Source organism: Apodemus sylvaticus, chromosome 20 (assembly GCF_947179515.1).
Source record: "Apodemus sylvaticus chromosome 20, mApoSyl1.1, whole genome shotgun sequence".
NCBI lineage: Eukaryota > Metazoa > Chordata > Mammalia > Rodentia > Muridae > Apodemus > Apodemus sylvaticus.
The window spans coordinates 16,362,840-16,388,553 of record NC_067491.1 but is presented as its reverse complement, the minus strand read 5'-3'; the positions used below and the strand labels follow the sequence as shown (position 1 = coordinate 16,388,553).

The window sequence follows — 25,714 nt, the reverse complement described above, 5'->3', positions numbered from 1 at the left end:
GGAGCCTGCAGGGACAAAGAATAAACCAATCATCAGTAACTGTAGCAAGAAAGTCAGGGGGCGAGGGGTGGGGTTTGCAAGGGTCACGTGACCCACTATAGCCTTTACAATGCTGAGAGGCAAAGGAATAAAATTCCTATACCACTCTGCTCATGATCTACCCTAAACCCTGTTTCCTCTGAGTTGTAAAGTTGGCTCCTTGTGGGAGGAGGGAGGCTCCTGACACTCTGAAGCTAAAGTTAGGAAATCCAGGAAAATCACGAAACTTACAAGGCTCAGGAAGCTGAGGCAGGAAGCTGAGGAGATAAGGAGATTTAGATGGCTCCCCCCAGCACGAGGGTGGGGGGGGGTAGGGAGGGATTGGGGGGGAGTGGAGGGATAGTGGTGGAGGAGAGTGATCCCAAAGCACTACAATAGCTGGGGAGAGTTGTTCAACCTGCTTGGAATTCTGCAAGGATCATACTGAGAATATTTTTGACTGTATTATTATTGTTGTTGTTGTTTCATTCTTTTTCTTTTTTGGTTTTCAAGACAGGGTTTCTCCATGTAGCCTCTGCTATCCTGGAACTGTAGACCTTGAACTTCCAGAGAGATTCACCTGCCTCTGCCTATTGAGTGGTGCCTCTTGAGACGTGGTACCACCTCTACCTGGCTCAGAGACTATTTTTACTGCTTTAATAAATAGAGATAAAATCCTATTTGGAGACCCGTTTGATCTCCTCTATTCTCTTTTACTGCCTTGAATATAAATGTTACACAACAGAGTTATGGAATCAGATAACAAAACATGTACGCGAACACCAATATGCTAAAGATGGCAGAATAAATAGAATTAACCTATACTCTGGTTCTGTTACAGACATAATATATAGCTTTCACATCAATAAAGACAGGGTGAGAGCCTTTAATCCTAGCACTTGGGAGACAGAGGAAGTCTGTGAGTTCAAGGCCAGCCAGGTTTACAGAGTGAATTCTAGGACAGTCAGGATTAAACAGAGTAACCCTAGTTCAAAAAAGCCAAAACCAAAACACACACACTCACAGAAAGCTCCTGGGCACACGGCTATTCCCAGTTACTTAGGGTACTGGTGCAAGAGGATCCCACTAGCCAGCCTAGAAGCATGCCAGGACTTCAACACTAAAGGGGAAAGGACTGGATCCAAAAAAGATATAGCAGGCAAAATGGAAATAGTGCAGCTATATTAACAGTAAATCAAAGATAATTTAGGAGATAAAAATCACAAATAAGAATGAAGCCATCCGTGTATCTTTCTCAAAGAATTATTTGAACACATGCTTAAGATTTAAAAAAAAAAAAAAGTGTGGGGCTGGTGAGATGGCTCAGCAATTAAGAGACTGCTCCTGCAAAGGTCCTGAGTTCAAATTCCAGCAACCGCATGGTGGCTCACAACCATCTGTAACGAGATCTAATGCTCTCTTCTGGAGTGTCTGAAATCAGCTACAGTGTACTTACATATAATAAAATGAATCTTTAGAGAAAGACAAATAAAATAAAAAATTTAAAAAAAGTCAGCTGGGCAGTGGTGGCACACGCCTTTAATCCCAGCACTTGGGAGGCAAAGGCAGGAGGATTCCTGAGTTTGAGGTCAGTCTGGTCTACAGAGTGAGTTCCAGGACAGCCTGTCTTGAAACCCTGTCTTGAAAAAAAAAAAAAAAACGAAACCAAAAACAAACAAAAGTCATTCTAAGCTGGAGAGATGGCTCGGCTGTTAAGAGCACTGACTGCTCTTCCAGAGGTCCTGAGTTCAATTCCCAGCAACCACATGGTGGCTCACAGCCATCTGTAATGGGATCTGATGCCCTCTTCTGGTATGTTTGAAGACAGCTACAGTGTACTTAAAAAATAAATAAATCTTTTTTTTTTTTTTAAACAAAAGACATTGTGTAGCATTAACTAGTATTAGCATGTGTATCTTCTTGAGTATTTCCCTTTACTCCTCCACCCACTGGAAATGACTTTGTGTCTGTGTATATTCTATAGAAAATTAATATGCAATAATTACAGAGATGTGTATCCTAAAAGCAAAAGCAAGGATGCATTATAAATAATACTCCAAATCTATCCTTCTAAGAACTTTACTGAACACGCATATATGTGCACTGTGTTTTTTGCAAAATTGTATCCTAGCCAGATACTGTGGTGCATGCACATAACACCAGTCCTTAAGAAGTGGAGACAGGGAACAGCAAGCTTGTAGTTAACTTCAGCTACATAGAGAAACTCTATCTTAAACTCCCCAGAAAACAAATAAAAACACTAAAGAGGGCAATCAACTCAAAAAGACAAGTCTTTTGTGTTTTCTCTCAATCTGAGTGCGGGATGTGTGAAATAGAAGGGACCATAAAGGAAGAAGTGGGAGAGCCAGGGAGAGCTCAGAAGGTGAGGGAGGTTGTCATGCTCCCAGTATAGGCAGGCCTGAAAGAGCTCTAGCCCTATTATTTTGTATACTTAATATCCAATAATAAAAGGTTTCTAAATGGCATCATAATAGGTATCTTTTTTCCATCCATCCAAGCACATAATGTAATCTTTTTCTATAACAAGAAATGTTTCATCAGTCTAATGCATATATTATCTATTCTAGTCTACCTTTTTTTTTTTTTTTTTTTTTTTTTTTTTTTTTTGGACAGGGTTTCTCTGTGTAGCACTGGCTGCTGTCCTGGAACTTGCTCTGTAGACCAGGCTGACCTCTGACTCACAGAGATCTGCCTGCCTCAGCCTCCTGAGTGCTGGGATTAAAGGCATATGCCACCACTGCCTGACATGTTTTTTATAATATTGTATTTTCAGTCTTGAAACTGGGCTTATCTTGTATTTTCTGTGCAAAGAAATATGTGTGATTACCCCCCCCCCCAGAGACCTTCTCTACCATCTTGGTAATGGGGTTACTGGTCACTGTCACTAAAATATATAATGCTTCAGTGGGAAAGGAAGCACCTAACCTCACAGAGGCTTGAAGTGCCATGGTAGGGAGATACCTAGAGGAGACGCCACTCACTCAGAGGAGAAGGCAGGGACATGTAAGTATTGTGACAGGGGCTGACTGGGAGGAGGGCAGGATGTAAAATGAATAAGTAAAAAAAAAATAAATAAAATTAAATTAAAAAACATGGTGCCTCTATTGGAGAATACACCCACACTATACATACATACATATATATATATATATATATATATATATATATATATATATATATATATATATATAGTATTGCTCACTGAGTATATATATATATATATATGTATGTATATAAAGGTACTTAACTAGAACAAGAGCAGTGACCATCAAATGATCCAGGGCGCTACTGAGTTGGAGAGGCACAGCAGGCATTGTTGAGCAGTACCATAATCTCTTTGACCTTCAGAAGAGCAATGTAGCATGGCCTTGGAGGTCACCTTTCAGGAACAGCTCCGTAAACTATAGAAGTAGGTAAGGAATCGCGTAGGCTATCAGATTTCTGTACAGGAAGCAGTGTGTCAAAAGCAGAGCAGAGCAGAGCAGGAGGAACTGGGAGGAGGGGCGCGGGGCGGGGCGTGTGGAGGAGGAGGAACACGTCTGTATGCAGCAGGAAAGGAGACCATTGACAGCTGCGTGAGATCTAAAGGAGTTTGCAAAGAAGCCTCAAACTCCACCGGTTGTTTGAGTGCGTCTGTCTCACTGGACACATCCAGAAAGAGTTAAACTGAACGGAAATTAGTCTGCGTGGCATTCCAGGTGGGACAACCAGAAACTTACTCCATTACAGAGCAGAAGTGGTTGCAGTAATTACGCTGTGGCATTCGAGGATTGTAACGAATCAGAGGCAGCTCTGCACTTCTTAATCTTCTCTTTTTAAACAGTAAGTAGTACTAGCAACAATAGCAGCAGCTGCTAAGCTCTATGGTATACCACTTCCCACACAGCTTGCGATGGAAAAAAATCTGACTGGGTGCCGGGGGTGGAGAATAAAGAAAGAAAAGACACCCAGACACATGCGGGGCCACGTGGGTGTGCATGCTCTGGTGGAGCGACACCTACTACTGCAACAACATGGGACCTCCACGCTTTTACGGTGGACAGCAGAGACCGGAGGAGGAGTCAGCACCGGAACACTCTCACGTTGAACACCGCTGAAAGAAGGAAGCTAGTTTCTTAAAACTTGTATTTGTAAACACTTGTTGGATACATTGTTAACATTTGCACTTGGACCAAAGGAAGGGATTGACATCCCTCTCGACCTCACCCTGGGGGTGAGGACCGGGCTTTGCCGTGCCTGTGGGTCTGAGTAGTTGATTCTAGACATGGCTGTGACATTCGTTCAGAATTTCACTACTACTACTACTACTACTACTACTACTACTACTACTACTACTATATGTATGTGAGTACACTGTCACTGTCTTCAGCACACCAGAAGAGGGCATCAGATCCAGTTACAGACGGTTTTGAGCCACCATGTGGTTGCTGGGAACTGAACTCAGGACCTCTGGGAGAGCAGTCAGTGCTCTTAACCGCTGAGCCATCTCTCCAGCCCAGGACTTCACCACTCTTAACACACTCACGGAAGGGTTTTCTGGCTCCTCACGATAATGCCTGCTTCTAGTTCCAGCTACCCAATAGGCTGAAGTGGAAGGACTGGGTGGGGAGGATTGTTTGGGCCCAGGAGTTTTGAGATGAGTCACACAATGAAACTTACCAGGAAGCAAACAAACAAATAAACAAACAAACAAATTCCTATGTCTTCTTTTTAACTTAGGAAAATTGGCTGGAGGCAGACGACTCATCCAAATTCTAAGCTTCCAGGTCGTGAGGAATCATATGTGGACATTATAAAGAAAACAGAAATAATCAGTGTGCTCCCTTCCCATGCCTGCGACGCACCCCCTAAGATTAAAACCACGTAAAGGAGAAAGAGGGATGTTTTGGCTGTCTCCAGAACTTTCCGTCTATGGCACGCTGGTTCCGCGGTTTCAGGCCTGTGAGGAGACAGAACAGCATAGCTAGGAGTATCGTGGAGCAAAACTGCTTAGCTCGCGGGAGCAGGGCATCACAGAAGGAAGGCTGTGCAATGTGGAAACCGGAAATGGTAGTATTTTCCAGCCGGGCCTCGCCACCTACACTTCCTGTCGCTCCTCCCCCATAAAGCCGGGACTTTGCTAAGCTAAGAACCCAGGTGTGCTCACCGCCCACAGGTCCCTCTGATCACTGCTGCTCAGGGGACAAAAGGCTCCGTGGAGTAAAGGACTGAATTCAGTTTACATTTCGATATCTCTCTGTACATCAGTTTAGGAAACAGGGCAGGAACCTGGAGGCAGGAGCTGATGCAGAGGTCTTGGAGGGGCGCTGCTTTCTGCCTGGTTCCCTGTGGCTTGCTCAGCCTATTCTCTTACAGAATCAAGGACCAGAAGTCGAGGGATAGGAACACCCACAATGGCCTGAGTCTTCCCCCATGACTCACTAATTAAGAAAATGCCTCATGTGCTTGCCTACAGCTCGATCTAGTAGAGACATTTTCTCAACCGAGGCGCCCTCCTTTCTAGCTTGTGTCAAGTCGATGTAAACTGGGCGGGAAGATGTCAACCTGCAGATGTGGTGGCATATGCCTCTAATCCAAGCTCTAGGGACACTGACACAGGAGCACTTGAATTAAAGGCTTACTTGGACTAAAGAGTTAGCATAAAGCTAGCGGAGGTGATATAAGACCCTGTTTCGAAAGAAAAAAAAATCTAAATTGCAACAACCAAAAGTCTGGACTCAGAAACTAATGAGATTGGATTATTGTTGCCCACAAAGAGGAAAAAAGTGTGGGAAGAAGATATTTGGGCGAAGAGACTCACAATCTGAGCCAGGGACTGTCAGTTGGCCCAATCCCTTTCTTCTTAGTATAAAAACATCTTCAAAAACAGGTACCGAGGTATCTGCCTGTAGTTGCACTTGACTCCTGGCTGAGGTTAGAGGATCACTTGAGACCCGGAAGTCTGAGACCAGCAGGGGCAGCATAGTGATACTCTACTTTGGCATTTCGTCTAGGCTCCGCCCCACAGTTACCTGGCAACAGCCTGACTCATTATAAAAGGGGCTGCTTGCCCCCCTCCTCGCTCTGTCTTCTCCTCTTCCCTGTTTGTCTCTTCTCTTCCCATTTTCTTCCAACCCTCTCTCGACGTGCTCATGGTCTCTCTCTCTCTCTCTCTCTCTCTCTCTCTCTCTCTCTCTCCTACCCCCTCAGCTCCCCTCCCCGTGCCCTAAACTAACTCTATTCCATACTGAATCTGTCCTATGGCTGTTACATCAGGCGGAAGAGATACCTCACTCAGCATGGGCCGGCAGAGACACCTCCTTCCCCCACACCATACCGCGCCTTCGCAGAACATACCCCTGGCTTTTTTTTCTTTTTTCTTTTTTCTTTTTTTATAAAACACAGCACTCCATCTTAAAAAAAAATTCTTAGTTTGCTGCATCACTGTGGGCAAAGAACCTAGCTTTCATTGCAACTAGATTATGTGGTTATGTGATGATTTTTTTGAGTTGAACTCATGGTCATGACTTCTGGGTAGCATTCTCAAAAGGCAGCAATTTTTTTTGTTGTTTTTTGTTTGTTTGTGTGTTTATTTGTTTGTTTTTGGATTTGGTTTTTCTCGAGACAGGGTTTCTCTGTGTAGCCCTGGCTGTCCTGGAACTCACTCTGTAGACCAGGCTGGGTTCGAACTCAGAAATCCGCCTGCCTCTGCCTCCCAGCGAGCTGGGATTACAGGCGTGCGCCACCACCGCCCGGCTTAGCAATATTTTTTTTTCTCCCTGTCTTCCTTCATTCTGGTCAAAATGTGAATCATCTTGTTGCGTTTGCAGAGGACTCCAATTCTGATCCCAGCACCCACATGGTTGCTCACAATTACCTATAGTTCAACTTCCAGGGGATCCAATGCCCTCTTCTGACTTCCTTGGGCACCAGGCAAGCACGTGGTTCATAGACATATATGTAGACAAAACACTGATGTACATAAAATAAATCAATCTAAAAACATTTTTTAAAAAATAGTATGAGCCATCTGGTCCCTGGAACTGCCGAAATAGAAGAAACTTGGGACCCTGGCACCGTGAAGTACTGTCCCAGAGTTTTATTTAAATCTGGTACCATCCATCTCGATTATCTTAATTTGTATAGACTGAATTTAAGACAGTTCATATAGAGCCTGGCAGGGTAGCCACACTTTTGATCTCCACACTTGGGATGCAGAAGCAGGTGGGTCTTTCAAGGCGGGCATGGTCTACACAGTTATATGAGAACCTGTCTCAAAAAAAAATTAAGATGCTTCAATATTCTTTTGTTTTGTTTTTTTTAAAGATTTATTTATTTATTATATGTAAGTACACTGTAGCTGTCTTCAGACACTCCAGAAAAGGGAGTCAGATCTTGTTACAAAGGGTTGTGAGCCACCATGTGGTTTCTGGGATTTGAACTCAGGACCTTTGGAAGAGCAGTTGGTGCTCTTAACCACTGAGCCATTCTCTCCAGCCCCTCAATATTCCTTTTCTTGGTGAAAAGTGTTAAATGTATACAGAAGTGGATAAATTGATATAAAAATTGCATGTATTCCAAGAAGCAGCTTTATCCGATTTCATTTACAATCGTAACCATTCCCCTTCCCTCCAGTAGACTATTAGGAAACAAATTCCAAAGATTACTTTTTTTTTAAATTTTATTTATTTTCAAATGTTATGTGTATGGGTATTTTGACTATGTATGTCTGCATAATATGTGCGTGCATGGTGTCCTCAAAGGCTAGAAGAGGATGTAGAATGTCCTGGAACTGGAGCTAATAGACAACTTCGAGCCACCATGTGGGTGTCGGGAACTGAAGCTATGTCCTCTGGAGGGGCAGCAAGAGTTCTTAACTGTGGAGCCAACTCTCCAGTTCACATTACCTCTTCTGCGAGGCATCCTTGCATGGAGGGCTTCTAAGCCTTCGACCGTTGATGAGACAACCCAGGGGAAGTGCTTCCCTTGGTTGAAAACAGAAATATGACAAAGCAAGGGATTAGGTAAAGCGGGGAGATATGGAAGATAAGATGAACGGGTGTGGGGTAGGAGAGTAGAATGGATAGCGTTCCCATTTTTCAGACTCCATTTCTCACACTGACTTTCACTGGGCCAGCCACTCTCCACTCCAAACTCATTTGCTAGGCGTCAGTTGTGCATTGGAGGCTGCTTGTGAATTTTGGATGTAGCTGAGGCCCAAGGCGGAGGTCTTCTAGGGTTTCTGGGAAGGCTTGCCAATTCTTCAGGAACTGCTTTCATCTGCCTGGGCAATATTCTGTGACGGAACGTGCTAGAACTACGGCCAAGTCCCTCGGAGTAGTGAGATGGCTGGACACCCTGTTCTCTGCACCACGATGTGGTTTGCGTTGCAGCCCTAAGCCTCTTAAAGCTTGCCCTCACTCTGGACCTTTGCGTGACACAAATATTTGGCTGGGTTAAATCGTTTTTACAAAGAAAGACAACTACATGATGCCCCCTCTCCCAATTAAGTATATTTTCTTGGTCCTCATTAGTTAAAAAAAATAAAAATAAAAATCACATACTTTTTGACAGCTTTCCATAATAAAACCTTTTCCTTTCTACAGATTCTGGCCTATGAGGCCAGTGGTGGTGTCAAAAAATATGGGGAAATAGCAGGTATGGAATTCATTCTGCAAAGGTGAGTGCTCTGGGTAAAGACATGCAGCGTGTTGCATGTAAATCCTTCTTTGCGTCTGCTAATAGTCCTTTGTAGGAGCATATCATGAATCATTGCCCTAGTATTTACTTAATGTACCCAACTCCAAATAGTATCTCTTAAAACTATATCCTTCAAACAGTCACATGGGGGAACAGAGAGATGGTTCGTTAAGAACATCAGTTGCTTTTCCAGAAGACCTGGATTTGATATCCAGCACCCATATGGCTGCTCACAACCATCTGACTCCAGTGGGCAATGGTCCTATGACCTCTTCTAGCCTCTGAAGGTACCAGGCACGCGTGTGATAGAGTCGTGCGTGACGCTCATGCACAGAAGTTAAATGAAAGCAACCAACCAACTACTGGTCCAGACGGTGGCGAACTTAAACAGATGCTCAGGGAAGATCTGTCTTCAGGGTTGTGATGAAGCCATGGGCCAGGATTGCTTGGGCATGGTTTTATTTTACATTAGCAAATCAAACATTTTTGTTATGTAGATTCCAAGGTGTGGGGAGTATTAACCCCATTTGCCAGAGATGTTACTAGTGAAGAAAAGAGATGTTACTCTGGAAAAGAGAAAAATATCCCAGGAGGTAGAAGACATTCCTGGCAACAAACAGAGAGTGCCCCTGCTGGCTAAGACTAGCAAAAGCTAGCACGGACGGCAGAAAATGCTGTCAAAAATGACAGCCCAAGAATAGGAGGGTGGAAGTTACAGGGAAGTTTGTATTTATCGTTAAAACGTCAGGAGGACAAATTGGGGGTTTCCATGGTTGCAGAGTCTACCACGTCCCAAAGACAGATGTGTTGCTACATTTTTCCAACCCAATTATCGGGTAAAAGAAATCACAACTCAATCAGTAACAATACAAACTATAAGCCTAGATTGGAAGATAAAAGTGCAAAGATAAAAAAAAAAAAAAAAAAAAAAAAAGCCTAGATTGGGCAGATCTCCCACTACACTACTCTATTCCCATCTTTATTATCCCATATAACTTGCGGTTTCTCCAGGCCGTGAGCTTCTCTCTCTGCAGCCTCTCAGTCAATCCTCCGTAGCTCCTCCCCCTTCACGTGAAGATCCTTTTCTCCTCCCCCAAACTCTCAGCTCCTCCTCCTTCCTCCTGCCCAGTCATTGGCTCTAGCCGTTATTTGAAAAGTTAAGGTGGGGAAAAGGATCACAAGGCACTTGTGATTAATAACTCATGTGCAGCCCTTCTCAAGAGTGGAATTAGCATCAAAATACAATCCCTGGGCTATCCACTACCCAGATGTGTAAATGAAGGCTGCAGGTAACTTAAATAAGAAGCAAAGAATCAGTGTGAAAGTAAAACTAGTAGCCAAGTCGCAAGCCAGAGTGGTACAACAGTCAGCCTTGGTAGATTAGTGGTTCCCACCTTCCTTTAATACAGTTCCTCATGCTGTGATGACCCCCAACCATAACATTATTTTCGTTGCTACATCATAACTGTGATTTTGCTACTGTTATGAATTGGTATGTGTAGTGGCTATTCCTATAGTCAACTTGACTATATCTGGAATGAACTACAATCCAGAATTGGAAGGTCCACCTGTGATCCTAATCTGGAGGCTGGGAGATACAAGTTTCTGACCTAGATCTTGGCATGGAGATCTTGAGGTACAGTGGCTATGAATACCAGAAGATTAAGACAGGGAGATCTCTGAATTCAAGGTGATCTGGGATTAAAGGCACATACCTTTAATCTTGGCCATGTCTTCTGCTGGAGCCTTACATAAGGGCATTAGAAGAAGGAGAATTCTCTCATCTTAGCTTGCTTGCCTTGTGGGACTGAGTGACTGCTAGATCCTTGGACTTCCATTCACAGCTGCTGCTGACCATTGTTTGGAAGTTGGACTACAGACTGAGTCATCAACAAATTCCCTTACTATATAGACTACCCACAAGTTCTGTGACTCTAGAGAACCCTGACTAATACAGTAGGTAAACGTCGGATATTTTTGACGTTTTTAGGAGACTCCCATGAAAGGATCATCGACCCCCAAAAGGGGTCACGACCCACAGGTTGAGAAATGCTGCCAGTAGAGGCTAACCAAACCATTCAATCACCAGTGTGGAAACAGCAAAGCTTCCCAAGGTGCCGGCTTTAGGGACACTTTCTCCAGAACTAGAGGAACTATCCAAAACTCTTCAAAATGTTTGAACTATTCAAACTAAACAAACTCAAACCTGTAGAAGTTCCTAGCTAAGAATCACCTTGTAGCTACCACTCCCACCCCCAGCCCCCACCCCCCAACCCCCACCCCTCTTATTTATGAAAAGATGGGGAGATCTGGCCTCATGACAACTGCGGAACCTCAGAGACAGCACCGTTTGAAATCACCAGCTGCTGTTACTGCACCTCAAGCTTCTGGACCTCAGTCATCCATTCTGTTTTGTTAAAGGACAAACGGGTCCAAGCGTTCTTTCAGCTGCGACTGTAATAAATCGCCTAGACATAATAGATGCTTAATCTGTGTTTGGGAGCAAATGAACTAATCATCAAATCAGGCGTATAGGTCTATAATTTGGCGAAGTCTCAGAAGGCTGATTCACTTATATATTCGTCTGCTTCTTGCCATATAATTATTATGTCTTCCTCCACGGGGATTTGAGAAAGCTTGTAATAGAACATGCTCCAAATAGGAAATATAAATAATAAATAAAGCCAGCATCAGGAGACAAGTACATTCGGCAAACACAAGTTAGTTGAATGGAGCGAAATGCACAAGCATTAAGACAGCACCTAATTATCTAAGCCCAGCTGCAAATTGGTACTAGGTTTCTGCTGAAAGAAACAGAAGCCAAGGATGGTTATCTTGACTACTAAGGCTTAAAATTTCTAGGAAATGAACTTTTAGATATAGTTTTGATCTGCTGCCTTATTCTTTGAACATTATGGAGATATGGTAAACAGCCCTGGATACTGTTCTATAGCAAATTCTATAGAGCTTTTTCACACCTACGTGCTGTCATATGAACTTTTAGCACAGTGGTTCTCCACCTTCCTAAAGCTGTAACCCTTTAATACAGTTCCTCCTGCTGTGGTGACATAAAATTATTTCTGTTGCTACTTCATAACTGTAATTTTGCTACTGTCATGAGTTGTACTGTAAAGATCTGTCACATAGGATATGTGATATACCGACCCCTATGAAGGGGTCATTCAACGCCCCACCCCTCTCTACCCACAAATCGAGAACCACTGCTGTAGCATGACCTTCATAGCTCCCTGGAAGCAATTTATTAGACACCAAGGAAATACTGCTGAGTTGGAAACTTTCAAAGTGCGGATGAAATCAAAGAATGCATCTGCAACATCGAGAGAGGCACATATCTCCCATCCACAGTTTTCTATCAGTATCACTTTGAACCAGACATTTAGTAGGGGTTGGAGACAGATCATATATTTTCCAACGAGGTGAAAGCATGGTTGTTCTGAAAGGATAGAAAATAATACAGCCTAACTCTAATGACCCCAAAGTCAGAAGTTTAAAATGCTATCTCGCTTTGTTAGAAAATAGGTAAAAAGTCACATTCCAGAGCCCGCCCTTTGTTTAGACCTAGCAGAAAGGCCTTGAATAGGTGATCCTGGCCCCATAGGGTAACTGAAAATAGGCTAAGCTTGTCTTGCTTCTGTAAACTGCTTACACCATTACCCCTATGCAGGAGTTCACACAGCTGTAGACATTCAAGAAAATAGGAAACTAATTGGTCCACTGAGTGCGGGCTCCGATAATTTAAAATGATTGGCCTAAAAACTATGGAGTGGTACAAATCAATTGGCTCGCATTTCACAGGCTCTCCAAGCTAAGATATGATTGGATTGTGATTCAAGGGCTTTGTTGTAAACTTATAAAAGCTGTTGCAATTCGGCACTCGTGGTCCTCAGTCCTCTACCCCTGCGCGGTGTATGGCTGTGGAACCCAGAATTGTGGAATAATGCCCCTCAAAGGAGGAATGGATACAGAAAATGTGGTATATTTACACAATGGAATACTACTCAGCAATTAGAAACAATGAATTCTCAAAATTTTTAGGCAAATGGTTTGATCTGGAAAATATCCTAAGTGAGGTAACCCAGTCACAAAAGAATACACATGGAATGCAATCTCTGATAAGTGGATATTAATTAGCCCAGAAGCCCTGAATACCCAAGGCACAAATTGCATAACAAATAACTCCCATGAAGAAGTATGGTGAAGGTCCTGATCCTGGAAAGGATTGATCTAGCATTGGAGGGGAATATTAAGGACAGAGGAAAAAAGGAGAGAGGTGATTGGAGAATGGATGGAGAGAAGAAGGTTTATGGGACATATGGGGAGGGGGGATCTGGGAAAGGGGAAATCATTTGGAATGTAAACAAAGAATATAGAAAATAAAAATATTAAAAAAAAAAAAAGAAATCCTCATGCTATTGCATCGAGACCATTTTTCCGCGAGTGATTTGGGTGTCGCTCTCCCGGGCGTGGGGTGCTGGGGCACCCTCGGTTTTTGGGGGTCTTACAGTTCTATATTGTTGCTAAGGCACTGATGTGTGCTTTAGTTATCAAATGAAATTTCTTTTAGGAGTTTTGAAGAAAAAGCGAGTTAGGCATCTAACCAAAAATCACCTTCGGGATGGATGACCAACAAACTTCCTAACTTGTAAACATCTACTTTAGTTAGTATTCCGAGGGCTCATGGCTATTGGGGCTGATGGGTGGGGCTCAGTGAGGCAGTTCACGGTCAGGACTGGTCACACAGCTGCAGTGTGACAGTGGCCTGGAGCACCCAACACAAGCAGTCACATGCCTCCTGCCAGGCTCGGCAGATTCAATCCGCTGGAGATGGGAATAGGAGAGCTCACCGGACCCTTAAATATCTATGGACTTAACAGGGGCTCAGAACTCAGTTCTAAAGTGCTCTTAACCGCTGAGCCATCTCTCCAGCCTACTAACTACTTTCTTAGTGTTAGGTTCAGAGCAGTCCCCAAATGGCAGTGCTGGTGGCAATGTCCTAAGCAGAAGGACTTTGACTGGGTTAACAGGATAACTGTTAGTGAGTAAACAAGGGCCTAAAGGTAGGTTTCTGTTTACCAGGCAAGTCCCTTAAACCACTAAGAACCTCCTTTAATCACCCCAAAGGTCTACTGCATTGGGCAAGGGGCATCTAATTCTCAGCCTGTGTCAGCTCAAAGACACCACCTGTTGTCATATAAAACCCGCTTGCTTTCCCATCATTTGTGTGTCTATCTGTCTGTCGGTCTGCTCCCACCCCATGGCCTTGGCAAGTGTGATCCCCAATAAACCTTTTTTCCTACCCACAGAGCCAGCTAGTTCAGTGGTTTCACTATGCTCTCAATACCCACATTTTGGAGGGATTTATTTAGACTTTGAATAACAGTGTCAGAAAGGCTTCTGCTGCTTCATTTAAACTGAGGCTCCTCAAGAAATGAAATGCTTCCAGAGGTGCCCTGGGCCCAGCCCTTCATTGAGGGCCCCCAGGACCACCACAAATTTTAGTTCCATCTTAAGATGATGGGAAGGGAAGGGAGGGCTCCTGCTTGTCTGTTCAGGTCTGGGCTCATGTGTGCTCACACGGTTAGTTGAGTTGCATTCCAGATCTCCATTGCTGGCTACTGCAATAGAAACTCCAACCCCTGGGGACTGGAGAGATGGCTCAGTGGTTAAGAGCACTGACTGCTCTTCCGTAGGTCCTGAGTTCAAATCCCAGCAACCACATGGTGGCTCACAATCATCAGTAACAAGATCTGACTCCCTCTTCTGGAGTGCTGAAGACAGCTACAGTGTACTTAGATATAATAAAACATAAATCTTGCCAGGCAGTGGTGGCACACGCCTGTAATACCAGCACTCTGGGAGGCAGAGGCAGGTGGATCTCTGAATTAGAGGCCAGCCTGGTCTACAGAGTGAGTTCCAGGACAGCCAGGGCTATACAGAGAAACCCTGTCTCGGAAAAAACCAAAACCAAAACCAAACAAACAAACAAACAAAAAACAAAACAAAAAACCTTCCACCACCACATCACACCCATGGAATTGGATTTTAGACAATAGCTCTAAATTCTATGAGTTCTATCTGAGTCTTCATTGTTCCTCTTATATATCACCAAAGGAGCCAAGAATGATCAGAGGGGTGTTTGACAGAATTCTGAGCTTCCAAGACCCCCAACTCCACCAGCCTTACAGACAGATGTCCTGAGAGCGCATGAATCCCCAGAAGCTAGCAGGGTGTGGTCAGTTATAATGAGAAGTGCTCTGTAACCCTGAAACCTGTTTTCAGCTCCTCAAGGCTTGTGGCAAATATGGCCCCTCATCCTCCAGTTCATGACAGTACAACTGTCACCATTTTAAAATATATTCAGAAAGGGACAACACAAATGCAGCAAAAGCCGCAACCCTGGGTGTTAGTATTCATCCCTCCTAGCCTCCACCCCACAGTTACCTGTTGCCAGGTATGCCTGACTCACTATAAAAGGGGCTGCTTGTGGGCAGTGGTGGCCCATGCCTTTAATCTCAGCACTTGGGAAGCTGAGGCACATGGATTTCTGAGTTCGAGGCCAGCCTGGTCTACAGAGGGAGTTCCAGGACAGACAGGGCTACACAGAGAAGCCCTGTCTCAGAAAAGGGAGGGGGGGGCTGCTTGCTTCCTCCTCTCTCTTACCCTCTTACTCTCTCTGTCTCTTCTCTCCCAATTTCCCTCCTCCCCCTACAAGTTCCTAGCCAGCATCTCCTTTCTCTCTTTCCCTCCCTCTCTCTCTCTCCCTCCCCCTCCCTTCTTCCCTCCCTTTTCCTTTCTCTCTCTCTCTTCTCAACTGCCCTCTCCATGCCCCTAAATAAACTTTATTCCATACTACATCGGTTGTGTGGCTGGTACCTCAGGGGGAAGGGATGTCTCATGGGCCTGCAGAAGCGTCCCCTTCCCACCTCACCATACCACGCCTCCACCAAACATATCCTGGTGCATTCTTTCTTTTTTTGTAAAACAGAGTCCTGAGTAGGTTGGTTAAGGAATGCTTCCCTGTGCATTCACACGCTTGTGCCATCTGCACATGGGCTCATTTGCTTCTCGGTCTGTCCCCCACCCACACTGGGACTGGATTATCATTCTAATGGCTGTCACCACTGATCAGGATTGTAGACTTTTCTTTTTCTTCTTTTCTTTTTTCTCTCTTTCTTTTCTCTTTCTTTCTTTCTTTCTTTCTTTCTTTCTTTCTTTCTTTCTTTCTTTCTTTCTTTCTTTCCTTTTTTATTGGATAGTGGATTTTAGTTTTCTTGTTTGTGTTTTAGCAGGGACATATCATGGAGTCCCGGCTATCCTGGAACTCACTATGTAGATCAGGCTATCCTCAAACTCACAAAGACCGACCTGTCTCTGCCTCCTGACTGCTTGGGGGATTAAAAGTGTCTGCCACCAAGTCTGGTCTATTTTTGTTGTTTGTTTGTTTGTTTGTTTTGTAAGACAGGAAGCATATACTATTGTGATTATAAAAAGATAAAGGGGTACTAAGATATCTTCTAAGGGTTTGTGGTGAGGTGTGGGGGAAGGGGGTGTGCCTCAACAGGCCCGTGCCGAGGCATCCCTTCCCCCTGAGGGACCAGCCACACGATGGTATAGTATAGAACAGAGTTTATTCAGGGCATGGGGAGAGGGGTTAAGAGGGTAGTAGAGGCAGAGAAAGGCAGAGAGAAGGAGAGAGTAGAGAAGTAGAGGCCGGCCATGACCAAGTGGAGAGGGGGGGAAAGAAAGGGGGAGAGAGAGGAGCCCAAGAGGGAAGCAAACAGGAAACAGGAGTAAGAGAGGGAGGAGGGGGCAAGCAGCCCATTTTATAGTGGGCTAGGCCTGTCTGGCTGTTGCCGGGCAATTGTGGGGAGGAGCATGCCTGGCTGTTGCCAGGTAACTGTGGGGCGGAGCTTAGACAGAATGTTCGCGTATACCTTATATTGGTAAAGTGACATGTGCACTTTGAGCTGACTGAGAATCTGATTCTGGACTGGGCTTCTCCTTCCTCCATTTCAGAGCCAAACATGTTTGTCTCAAAGTATCCTCCGAGGCCCCTTTTGTGGGGATGGGTGGCTCCCTTAGCGCTGACAGGGAGAGTAGAAAGCAGTAGTAGAAGAGTAAAACTACGTTTGGCCAGCCGAGGTGGTACCCACCTATAATCTCAGAACTCAGGAGGCAGAGGTGGGCAGATCCCTGTGAGTTTGAGACCAGTCTGGTCTACCCAGTGAGTTCCAGGCCAGTCAGGACTACAGAGTGAGACCCTGTCTCAAAAACAAACAAATCAACAAAACCCCCAATAACATTATGTCCTTGAAAATAACAAGAATATAGACCATTTCCGATAGAAATGAACATTGTTTATCCCACGGTATAAAAGTGCCTGTGCTGAGAGAACCCAGGTGTTGGGCCTTTTATGAGAAACTCATCTGTGGAGACAAATGTCCGTCAGGAACTGCCTTAGCTTCTGCAGGACTCTGTGAGCACCTGATTTGATGATGTCATTTCTACTCATTACTATTCTTTTATTCAAAAACTTTACCCAAAGGGACACTCTACTTTTGCTGGGGATTCTCTGTATTAGGAACTCCAACTGACTGCCTCAATGAGGCTTCTGTAGTTGATATCTGCTAATTATTTTATCTTCCTTGTATATGTGCTTGGCATGTGTGTGTGTGTGCGTGTGCGCGTGTGCGTGCGTGTGTGTGTGTGTGTGTGTGTGTGTGTGTGTGTGTGTGTGTGTGCGCGCCACATGCATGCCATGACCTTGGAGACTAGAAGAGGAACTCAGATCTCTTGGAACTGGGCTTACAGGTGGTTGTGAGCCACCATGCTGGTACTAGGCTCCAAACCCTGGGACTTCTGATAGAGCAGGCAGTGCTCTTGACCACTGAGCCCCTTCTCCGGCCCCTGCTAGATGCTTTGAGTCACCACTTTGATGATTCCATGTTGTCCATCCGGCTGTCTCATACCTGCTATGTATCCTTTTCCTTTAGCTTGCTATATTCTTGATAAACTCAGGGTAGACACATGGCTTTATAGATCATCCCCTGGACTGTAAAGAACACGTAGCCCATGTTCAATTCAAACTTGCTACGTAGCCAAACATGACCTACACCTCCTAGGTGCCAGGGTCAGGGGTCATAGGTGTCTGCTACCATACCTGGTCATTAGTGACTAGTTTTGTCTATTCCTGGATTTGTAAAAGTGGAATTAAATGGTATATAAAGATTTTTTAAATTTTTTGTTTCTTACACTCAATATCTACGCAGCCTATGTGTTACTTGTACTGATATATATATATATATATATATATATATATATATATATATATATATATTCCTGTTTTATTGCTGTGGTACTATCCCAATTTTATAAATATACTACAATACATTGAGCTGTTCATTTGTAGAGAAGCATGAGGCTCTTTTTTGTCTGGCCGATATGAAGGAAACCTTGACAACGGGCCCTCCTCTTACCTGCCAGGCCCACTCCACCCTCTGCTTTGTTCATGGGATAGTCGTGCCTTTGTGCTTTTGGGATGTCTTGCCTATATCCCTGTAAGGGTCTGAGAAATCACTGAAGGAAGACCCCAGACTCAGATAGTATGCAAAAACAAAGAATGTTTATTCTGCAAAAACAACCAGCATGTGGGGGGTTAACTATTCTTTGAAATGGCGACTCCAGACAAAGGCATGCAGGCCTTCTTATAGGGAACCAGGGGAACTCTCTAGAGGGATTAGATAATCTAAAATTGCATTGGTGGGTACTAAGGGGCCACAGGTGGTCAGCGGTCTGCATTCCTATGTCATGAATGTTTAACCGTAGGATAAGATAGGGCTGCCCATCACAGATGGCCCATCCTGAGATAAGATATTTCCCCATTTTTGTGGTTATCCCCAAGCTGTTCTTTGGGAGGGGGTTTTATGATCTTCCTCTGTGTTTTATAGTCTGTTCCTGAAGCTGGTGTCTTATGACTTAGTTTCTGGGACTTATGGTCTGTTCCTGGGGCTGGTGCCTCACGGCCTTCTTTTTGAAATCAGGTCTTGGTCCTTAAACGGAGACAAATGGGGTTTATGTCAACCTTTCAATCCCATGACTTCAGAAACAAGTTCAGTTCCTGGCCGGTCAAGGTGCAACGCTGTCAATTGGTGAACTTAGGGCTGTTATACTTCCACTGAAGTAAAAGGCAGCTGAGAGAGGCACCTGACCTGTCTTCTTATCTCTAGAATGAGGTTCCGTGCTAGTGTCTTTAGATCTAACCAGAAGTCTTCCAAGAAGGACCAGTGGTAACCCACTGACAGACTGCTAGCTGTTGACCAGCCCCAGCACTCCTTTTTTTCGTAGAGAATGCATGGGGACCAGATTATCCAGGCTTCCTTGTAGTTGAGTGGGGTCAAGTGATTGAGTTTTACCGCTGTAGGCAGAAGTCCATGGCTTGGTGTGAGTCTCATAATAATCCTCTTCTGGATGGTTCCCCAAGGTCTTTCTTTTCCAGTCTTCTGGATCGTGACCTTCATAACCACAAGCTAAGATGGAAAAGCCAACTCACCTTAGTTCTTAGTGACTGTGTAGAACAGAGGCTTCCCTCCCTCCTCTCAGTGCTCCAGCCCCAGCTCACCACCTAGAGCTGTGTGGCTGTGTCGCCATGACAGTGAAAAATGATTGTTTATCCTGTTAGCCCTTAGACATCTTGGAGTTAGCTGAATACAGCTGCCAGTCATGCTTACAATTGTAAGACCCCCCAAAACTGAGGGTGCCCCAGCACCCCATGCCCCGGAAGGCGACACCCAAATCACTCGAGAGAAACGGTCTCGATGCAATAGCATGAGGATTTCTTTATTCCAGAATTCTGGGTTCCACAGCTGTACGCCGCGCAGGGTTAGAGGACTGAGGACCACGAGTGCCGAATTGCAACAGCTTAAATAGGTTTACAACAGAGCCCTCGAATCACAAAACAATCATTTCTTAGCATGGAGAGCCCACGAAATTCGAGCCAATTGATTTGTACCACTCCATAGTTTTTAGGCCAATCAGTTTAAATTATTGGAGCCCACACTCAGTGGACCAATTAGTTTCCTATAATGTCTATAGCTGCGTGAGCTCCTGGATAGGGGTAATGGCATAAGCAGTTTACAGAAGCAAGATAAGCTTAGCCCATTTCCAGTTACCTTGTGGGGCCAGGATCACCTATTCAAGGCCTGTCTGCTAGGTCTAAACAAAGGGCGGGCTCTGGAATGTGATCTTTTACCTAGTTTCTAACAAAGCGAGATAGCATTTTAAACTTCTGACTTTGGGGTCATTAGAGTTAGACTGCATTATTTTCTATCCTTTCACAATAATACCTTGCTCTCTCCCTAGAGACCCCATGTATCTCTGAGATACACTACTTATTCAAGAGTTAAAAATATTACAATAAAAGTAATAGAGATGAAAAAAAAGATAGTTTAGGATACTCTAAAGTGCAATTATAAATCTTCCACCTCACCCTCCACCCAGCTAATAGCTAGACCTGTAAGTCCTAACTCTTACTTTGACCTAAATCTATCTTAATTTTCTTGTTATTTCTATCTAATCCATACTTATCCATTTATTTATTTGTTTTATCTAGTGGCTTCCAACTATGTATGATAAAGAGTTACCAAGGCATTTTAAACCTAGTGTTTTTCCAGACTGCTGTTAGAAACTAGTATAGATTGAGTGGTTTAAACAGTAAACATCTAATTCTTTGAGTTCTGGAACCTGGAAGTGACTTGCTGAGTATTATGGGGGGGTTTCTGGAATTCCTGCTTGAGGTTTAATAATAAAGACTCGGATACATTTGCATCCCCTAAGGCTGATGGCCTTTGTTGGAGCAGAATCTCAGCTACCGTCTTAACCCCAAATCCCTGCCACTGAGAGCCTCCACTTGGCTCTCCTGTCCTGCCCCTCTCCCCTGCCCCCAACCACACCTAAACTGCCAGCTCTTTATTCTCCAAAAAGCCACGAAAGAAGCAAGGGATCTGTTTGGTGGAGGCCTAGTATGGTGTAGGGGAATGGGCTGCCTCTGCGGGTGGGGCCGTATGCTAAGGAATCCCTTCCCACTGAAGGACCAACCGTGAGCATGTGGAGGGGGGGGGAGAATGGGGAGATTGGGGGAGATGGTGCAAGAGGAGAGAGCAAGAGGTCAAGGGGGGGGGCAAGCAGCCCCTTTTATAGTGAGTTCGGCACACCTGGCTGTTGCCAGGTAACCATAGGGCGGAACCTAGAAGAAATGCGGACACAGTTGCTTTTTATTTATTTATTATTATTATTATTTATTTATTTATTTATTTATTTATTGGCTTTTTTTGAGACAGGGTTTCTCTGTGTAGCCCTGGCTGTCCTAGAACTCACTTTGTAGACCAGTCTGGCCTCGAACTCAGAAATCCACCTGCCTCTGCCTCCCAAGTGCTGGGACTAAAGGTGGACGCCACCACTGCCCGGCTACAATTTGCTTTTTAACATGATAATCTCAGAGAAGCATCTTTTGGCAGGTGAGCAAGGACAAGCATTTACATATAGAAAGCTGGTACTGGGCTATCCAAAGGACAATACCACATATTCTGTCAGCTCTTGAATTCTCTGCTCTGCCCCGCAATTGGCAATTAAAAATACAGGGACATACCTACAGGCCGCAGGAAGCAATGTAGTGGGGAAGTCATCCCAACCGCTGAGAGCTTGCTTCCTGGGTCACAGATTGTCATCTGCTCTGTGTGTAGTGCTGCTTCTGGGGCACTTTCATAAGCACCATTCAGAGGGCTCTGCTCTGGTGAACTGTTTGGTTTCAGCACCTGGACAAGGGACAGAGGTGCATATTTTACATAACAAAGCGGACCTGGCCTCCAGCTTCTCCCAGCATCCCTCTCTTCCTACCTGGCAAACCTTGCCTGTCTTAGTCAGGGTTTCTATTCCTGCACAAACATCATGACCAAGAAGCAAGCCAGGGAGGAAAAGGTTTATTTTGCTTACACTTCCACACTGCTGTTCATCACCAAAGGAAGTCAGGACTGGAACTCAAGCAGGTCAGGAAGCAGGAGCTGATGCAGAGGCCATGGAGGGATGTTCCTTACTGGCTTGCTTCCCCTGGCTTGCTCAGCCTGCTCTCTTATAGAACCCAAGAGCACCAGCCCAGGGATGGCACCACCCACAAGGGACCCTCCCCCCTTGATCACTAATTGAGAAAATGCCCCATAGCTGGATCTCATGGAGGCACTTCCCCAACTGAAACTCCTTTCTCTGTGATAACTCCAGCCTGTCTCAAGTCAACACACAAAACCAGCCAGTCCCCTGTCCCCAACCCTGAACTCTCCAGCTTAGGGTTTGGGCTGCCCTTTCCCTACAGGCAATGCCCTTGTATAATCCATACATTTTGGTTTTTCAACCTCTTTCTCTCTCTCTCTTCTTCTCCCTTTCTTCTCTCCCCTTCCCTGTACGCCCTCTCTTTCCCCTGCCCCATTTCGACTCCCTTGGCCTTAATCCTTGGGGCCAGTGAACTCAAAGCTGCCAAAACAGCCTCAGGATAAACCTGCCTTCAATACACTCTAATCTGGCTTGAGATGGCTCATTTCACCAGAGGAGAAATACCCTGTCACTAATCACTTCTCAAGGCTCCGCCCCTAACCCCATCACACAGAGGCATAGGGGCCGACACTGGAATCACAGATCCTCCATCTTTTGCCCTAAGGAAGTTTTAGGTAGAGAGGCAATGAGGTGTGAGAAGGGCTCTCCCACTTCAAAATCACACGAAGAGCAGATCGATGTGCGACAAACAAAACCTGGAATCAAATTAGTGTGAATTTTCACTTTACGCTTTTTTGGCGAGGCTAGGAAGCTGCCGAGATGGAGTGATGCTTCTTCAAGCATGTTGGCCGTGGGTTCATCACTAGAAATGTTCTCAGGTGTGCAAGAGACAGCAGGAGTAAGGGTAGAGAAAAAGAGCAGCATTGTTAAATTACCTTCCCTTTCGCGGAATTGTTAAATTACCTTCTTTTTCTTGGAAACTGGGGGATGCTTTATAGACAGGATCACATCCCTTTCCGCAGTGACCCAGACAAACTTGGTTAGCAAACCAAGTTTGCTAACTTGATGTCTTAGTTTCTTTTCTATTGCTGTGACAAAGAACCCTGGAAGAACGATTTAGGAAGGAAGGGTTTATTCCAGGTCAGGGTCCTACTGTGTCAATCATTGTGGGGAAGTCACAGGATCTTGGTCATACTGCATCTGCACCCAGGAAGCAGATAGGGGTGCATGGACTTGGCGGCTTTCTCCTTATTTTTTTACATAGTCTGAAACCAAAGTCAGGGAATGGTTGTTGTGCTTTATAAAAAGAGAAGGAGAAAAGGTGTATGTTTTGGTGAATGTGTAGTCAGGTGGGGGAAGGGGGTGGCTCTGTGGGCCCATGCTGAGGCATCCCTTCTCACTGAGGGACCAGACACAGGACACTCAATGGTAAAGTATAGAATAGAGGTTATTCAGGGCATGGGGAGAGGAGTTGAGAGGGTAGTAGAGACAGAGAAAAGCAGAGAGAGCGGGAGAGAAGAGGAGTAGAGGGGTCGGGCATGAGCACATGGTGGTGGGGGGACCAACAAGAGGACAGACAGAGTGAGAGTGTGAGTGTGTGTGAGTGAATGAGAGAGAGAGAGAGAGAGAGAGAGAGAGAGAGAGAGAGCACAGAGGGGGCAAGCAGCCTCCTTTATAGTGAGTCAGGCACACCAGGCTGTTGCCAGGAAACTGTGTGTGTGTGGGGGGGGGGAAACCTAGACAAAATGCTAACAATGGTGCCTCCACTTTTAGTGTATGCCTTCCTAGCTCTACTAACCTGATTAACATATTCATCGGAGGCACGCCCAGAGTGCAAATAATCCCTTAGCTGCACCCCTGGAGGTTAAGCTCCCAAGTGGGTCCCGACTCTGTCAAGCTGACAGTTAACACATCACACTTGCCTAAGGTCTCAGAGAAGCAATATGCCATCTTCACACACCACTACTTCATTTCATGGTGGGTGCTAATTAATCTTTTGTCTGCAAAAATAGAGATTTGTGAGCTAGTTAAGGTCAAACCCGCTCTGTGGGGTGACTTGGGCGAGCAAAGTGTCTTGCACATCCAATTCTGTAAACAGATATTAGGTTACCAATTAAGCAGTTCCACCTGAGCCAGCCTCTCTTGCTCCAACCCATAGGGGGCAGGGGAGACAGTGCACTTGCTTCTAGAGCCTATGAAGTCTTGCTTTGAAACCATATTAAAATCATATCTGAAGCACTATCAACCTACCGAATGTTGGTCTGAAGTCTGGAGTGAGAATTGTCTGCCTCATAACAGATCAATAATGTATATGTTTTTGTAATGTATATGTTTATATGTATATTATAAACACAAATATATATGTATAAAATATAAACATATATTAATATATAACATAAATATATTATATGTGTTATATATACATATATATGTTATATATATTATATAGTCTACCAAAATCCTTGACAAAATAATACAAATTTTGTATTAGCTTAAAAATAATCATTTAAACACTGTGCAGTCTTCAGGTATCAGCCCTGCAAAAATTGTGGTCCTGAGTTCCTATATAGAAAAAAAAATCTCATTTCCTTGTTCTTTGCATAATGTCCAAGATGACCTTTGTGCTGATTCATGTTACTAAGCCAATGGCATCACCTAAAATCCACGCACTGAAGAGTCCTTCCTCCTGTCAACAACTTCACTGTTAGGTGTTTTTTTTTTCAGACAACAATAAAAACAGAAACTCCCATTGGTGAGGACCGTTCTCATGAATTCTTCGCTGATATGGATAAATCATGGAGAAACTCTGCCTTCTACTGGATGTACTACCACTGGTCAATGCAGACCTACCAGACTAGCAGATGGGAACCCCATTTAAAACAATAATAGATGATGTGTGTGAGGATGTTGTACATTCAATCTCTGCCCTTGGGAGGCAGAGGCAGGGAGATCTATATGATGAGTTTCAGGCCAGCCTGGTCTGCAAAATGATTCTAGGTGGGCCAAAAGAACAAAGTGAGAAGGAAATAATTAAACAGATAATAAGTGAATAAAGAAACAGAAATGAACTTGGTGTTGATGCTTGTTATAGGCCTTCTGACATTTCTCCTCTGTTTGTAAAGCTGTGGGGAGGCCAACCACTTTTCACCCAAGTAACGGTGCACCCCAATAACAGGGATGCACTTCAGTCAGAAAGTCAGGAGGTAGCTGGACTGTGGTGGTGCACACCTGTAATCCCAGCACTCTGGGAGGCAGGGGCGGGCGAATTTCTGAGTTCCAGGCCAGCCTGGTCTACAGAGTGAGTTCCAGGACAGCCAGGGCTACACAGAGAAACCCTGTCTCGAAAAAATCAAATCCAAGAAAAAAAAAGAAGAAGAAGAAAGAAAGAAAAAAAAAGAGTCAGGAGGTCAATACTCAAGACCTCATCAAAGAGAGTTGGAGAGTTTTTGAACTCTGGTGTAGGGGCAGTTCTGATACTAAGGTCCTGTTTCCCCAATTGGTTCTTGATCTGTCAGTGAAGAAGCCATGGACCAGTTGCTGGGCCTGCCATACTTAAAAAAATAAAACAAAGGAATAGGGGTGTATGTGGTGGGGCGGGTAGAGAAATGGCTACGCAGCTAGGGGCACTTGCCAACTGCTCTTCAAGAGGGCCCAAGTTTGGTTCCCAGCACCCACATGGCAGTTTACAAGTATCACTACGGTTCCAGGGGACCCATTGTTCTCTCTCTGGCCTCCATGAACAGAATGTAGTGGTGTACAGTCATACATGCTGGTAAAAGACCCATACACAGGGGCAACAGCAACACAGCGTCAGAAGGGCTGGTGAGATGATTCGGTGTGTAAACACAACTGTCACCAAGTTTGAAAACCTGAGTCTGATCCTCTATGCAGGATTCACATGGTAGGAGAGAACTCAGTATCAGAAGTTATAGTCTGA

General features: G+C 44.6%; 1 long non-coding RNA gene across 1 annotated transcript; it reads left to right on the top strand.

Annotated features, from left to right (window-relative positions):
- Window positions 1-3,581: 3,581 nt before the first annotated feature.
- On the top strand, window positions 3,582-24,845 carry LOC127671117 (uncharacterized). Its single transcript, XR_007974663.1, has 3 exons — window positions 3,582-3,861; window positions 8,625-8,698; window positions 24,502-24,845. It is a non-coding gene; the product is annotated as an uncharacterized LOC127671117 (long non-coding RNA).
- Window positions 24,846-25,714: the final 869 nt, after the last annotated feature.